Source organism: Mytilus californianus, unplaced genomic scaffold (genome assembly GCF_021869535.1).
Source record: "Mytilus californianus isolate M0D057914Y unplaced genomic scaffold, xbMytCali1.0.p SCAF_6, whole genome shotgun sequence".
Taxonomy (NCBI): Eukaryota; Metazoa; Mollusca; class Bivalvia; order Mytilida; family Mytilidae; genus Mytilus; species Mytilus californianus.
The window spans coordinates 16,797,281-16,801,684 of NW_026262712.1; positions in this window are offsets into that span (position 1 = coordinate 16,797,281).

Consider the following 4,404-nt stretch of genomic DNA (forward strand, 5'->3'; position numbering starts at 1 on the left):
TCAATATGGAATAATTTTCGATATTTGAATTCTTTGATTAGTTATTCTTTTTATTACATTGGCAAATGTTTTTTTTTATGAAATTAAAGTAGGAACTATATCTCTTTCTACGCATTCACAATTTGTTTTGATCCAACGTTATCGACGTTTTGACAACGCCTATTGTTGTATGACGCCAGAGGAGTGAAATAACCTCGTTTATTTCACATGTGAAATTATCGGTTTTTATTTCACTGGGAAATCAATGTAATTCATGGCAATCAATGTAATATTATCATTTCGACGTTTGGAGGTAAAATTTCACCTATATAGAAATAAGGTGATGTGGTATGATTGCCAATGAGACAACTATTCACCTGAGTTCAAATCAAGTGGATGTAAGCAATTATAGGCAACCGTACGGCCTTCAACAATGAGAAAAACCCATACCGTATGGTCGGTTATAAAAGGCCCCGACATAAAAAATATGAAACAATTCAATTGAGAAACTAACAGCCTAATCTATATAAATGTGCATTTTTAAATAAATAAATAAATAATTATAGAATAACTAATCGAAGAATTCAAATAGAGAAAAATATTCAACGAGTGACCGAACATTAATTGACGAATGCGCGTAGCGCATGAGTTAATTACCAGTGTTGTTCGGTCACTCGTTGAATATTTTTCTCTATTTGAATTCTTTGATTAGTTATTCTTTTTATTACATTGGCAAATGGCTTTTTTTTTATGAAATTAAAGTAGAAAATGTAAGGAACTATATCTTTTTCTACGCATTCAAAATTTGTTATGATCCGACGTTATCGACGTCTTGACAACGCTTATTGTTGTATGACGTCAGATTAGTGAAATAACCACGTTTATTTCACATGTGAAATTATCGGTTTTTATTTCACTGGGAAATCAATGTAATTCATTGCAACCAATGTAATAACACACCTTATCGCTATTTGGAAATCTGTCCCGCTTGAACTTTTGACGTCATACAACAATCACTTTTCCATCGCGGCGTCAAAATTATACGGGAACTTTTGTGATGTCCAGTAATGGCGGACAAATTTATGTAAAAAAAGTCAGGGTTAACTAATAAAAAAGGCAGGACCGAATAGAGTGAAGAAAAAAAAACAGGCAGGACAGAGATTACAACTACAAAAAAATGCAGGACAAAATTTTTCATCCTAGCCCCCCCCCCCCCCCCCCCCCATATATATATAAAATGGTAGCTCCCTTATATGTTTTCTTATTATTCATTTCATTTTCTTTAATTTAACATTAAAAAATTCATTTCTCTAACTTTAGTTTACCTCAACTAAATGTTATGAAACTTATACACAAGGCTTATTACATTCACTTGAAACAGGAGAAGAATTTTGTAAAACTTAATGAACTACAACAGATGCCAGATGATTAAAAAAAATCAATTGACTTACATCCACTTCATTTGAACTTTGGTGGATAGTTGTCTCATTGGCAATCATACATCTCCTTATTTTCATATTAACCAGTAGAACTTAGAATTAACCAGTGAACAATAAAATAAAATCAGGTCAGGATCAGGGACAGATCGATATGTGCACCTTATAATCATTCCATAGACCTATTGCTTATAGAATCTGAATAAAATGCTTCACCAAGCGCAGCCTGATACGAGGTCAGTTGAACAGTTGGGGCAAGTCTAGACACAATTTTTGACATAATCAAGGTTTCTGACGCAAAATAAATGTGGTCAAAGATCGTAAAAATTTGAAATGGGACATTTAATTTACCTAGTATGGTCTGATATCCCAAAACTAACAACATGGTTAGATTCAGCATATAAAAAAAACACCAAAAATTTAATTTTAGTTGAAATCAAACAAAGTTTAATTTTGGACCCTTCAAACCTTAATATGGACTAATTTGAAAACAGGGCCCAAAATAAAAAAATAATATTACTGTGCTATTGCGCTATACTGTGCTGTTGCACAATACTTAGTTAATCTGTTATATATATAATAATTTACACACCCTGTTTGGTGTGAATCTCCTGCCATATCAGTATTTGTTACTTTTATATATAAATCAGAAATAATCAATGTAAAAATGGAAAAATTTTTGGGGAAAAAAAATAGAAAAAAATTATGAAAAAAAATCCCCCAAAAAATTTGTCCCCCCCCTCAATTTTTTTTTTGAAAAATCTTAAAAGAAAAAAGTATGAACCCACCAAAAAAATTGAAAAAAAAATTGAAAAAATTGGAAATTTCAAAATTTTGAAGAAAAGAATATGAACCCCCCAAAAAAAATAGAAAAAAAATCCCCCATTTTTTTTTGAAATTTTGAAGATTATTTTCTTTTCAGGAAATGTACAATTTCAGAGAGTTCCATAAACTTTAACACTTAACTTCAAGTTATTGTCTGGAAACTAGAAAAATGCTTGTTTTTTTTGGTCCCTTTTTTGCCTCTAATTCCTGAATGTTTGGTACTATAACCCTCAAAATCAATCCCAACCTTCCTTTTATGGTATTGAACCTTCTGGTTAAATTTCATAGAGATCCATTCACTTGAACTAAAATTATTGTACGGAAACCAAATAGGTCTGCTGACGACTCCGACTCTGACATGATAGCATTATACGAACAGTATTTATCTTGCGGTCTTATAAAAAAGACAGCACTGTAGAAACTCAACTTTGACCAATGAACCATAAAAATGAGGTCAAAGTCAGAAGATACTTGCAATCATTCTATACATATAGTTGACATATTGCTTATAGAATACCTTTTCCATGAAATGAGGTTGAAGTCAGGTGAATCCTGTCTGATGGTCATGTAGAGCTTGCAAAGATCCCATATACCAAATATTACTATTCTATTACTTATGAGGAATTCACCATCCATGTTTCTTAAGCAGTTACTGAACATTTAAAATGAGATTAAGGACAAATGGACATATGACTGACATTTTTTAACATAAGGCATCTATCTACTTTCTGATAACAAGAGTGCACACGCTGAAATGTCGCGCCTTCTTTACTAATCATTGATATTATATTGATAGTCCTAAATATAAAGCTTTATTACAACTGTCACATAAACTTAACATTATCCAAGTAAACTAAACATTGACCAATGAACCATGAAAATGAGGTCAAGGTCAGATGAACCATGCTAGGCAGGCATGTACAGCTAACAATTCTTCCATACAACAAATATAGTTGACCTATTGCTTATAGTTTAAGAAAAACAGACCAAACCACAAAAACTTAACACTGAGCAATGAACCTTGAAAATGAGGTCAAGGTCAACTAAAACCTGAGTGACTGACATATAGATCATAAAATATTTCCATACACCAAATATAGTTGAACTATTGCATATAGTATTAGAAAAAGACCAAAACTCAAAAACTTAATTTTGACCACTGAACCATGAAAATAAGGTCAAGGTCAGATGACACCTGCCAGCTAGACATGTACACCTTACAATCATTCCATACACCAAATAAAGTAGACCTATTGCATACAGTATAAGAAAAACAGACCAAAACACAAAAACTTAACACAACCACTGAACCATGAAAATGAGTTCAAGGTCAGATGACACCTGCGAGTTGGACATGTACACATTACAGTCCTTACATACACCGAATATACTAGACCTATTGCTTATAGTATCTGAGATATGGACTTGACCACCAAAACTTAACCTTGTTCACTGATCCATGAAATGAGGTCAAGGTCAAGTGAAAACTGTCTGACGGGCATGAGGACCTTGCAAGGTACGCACATACCAAATATAGTTATCCTATTACTTATAATAAGAGAGAATTTAACATTGCAAAAAATCTTAACTTTTTTTTCAAGTAGTCACTGAACCATGAAAATGAGGTCAAGGACATTGGACATGTGACTGACGGAAACTTCGTAACATGAGGCATCCATATACAAAGTATGAAGCATCCAGATCTTCCACCTTCTAAAATATAAAGCAATAAGGAAGTTAGCTAACGCCGCTGCCGGATCACTATCCCTATGTCCAGCTTTCTGTGACAAAAGTCGCAGGCTCGACAAAAACTGCTTTATACAAACAGTTAACACTGCCCCCTGATTGAGATACCAATATCTGGCATTCTGTGTGACTCTTGTCCTAGGCAAGACTAAAATAGGTATGTTTAAAAGACCCCTTTCAGAAATCTATCATGCACTATTTTGGTTCATGAACATCTTATCATGGTGTTTTACTGTTTTACTTTTAAAGATTTCAAATGGTTTAGCACTTACAAGTTTATTATAATATAATGACTATATTACAGGTTTCACAAACCAATTATCTTCCCTTTTGTACTTAAGGCGGGTTGCACTTACAGATCTTTAGACAGACAGGCGTGACAAACACTGGTTTGTGACAGAATAAAACGACATAAAAA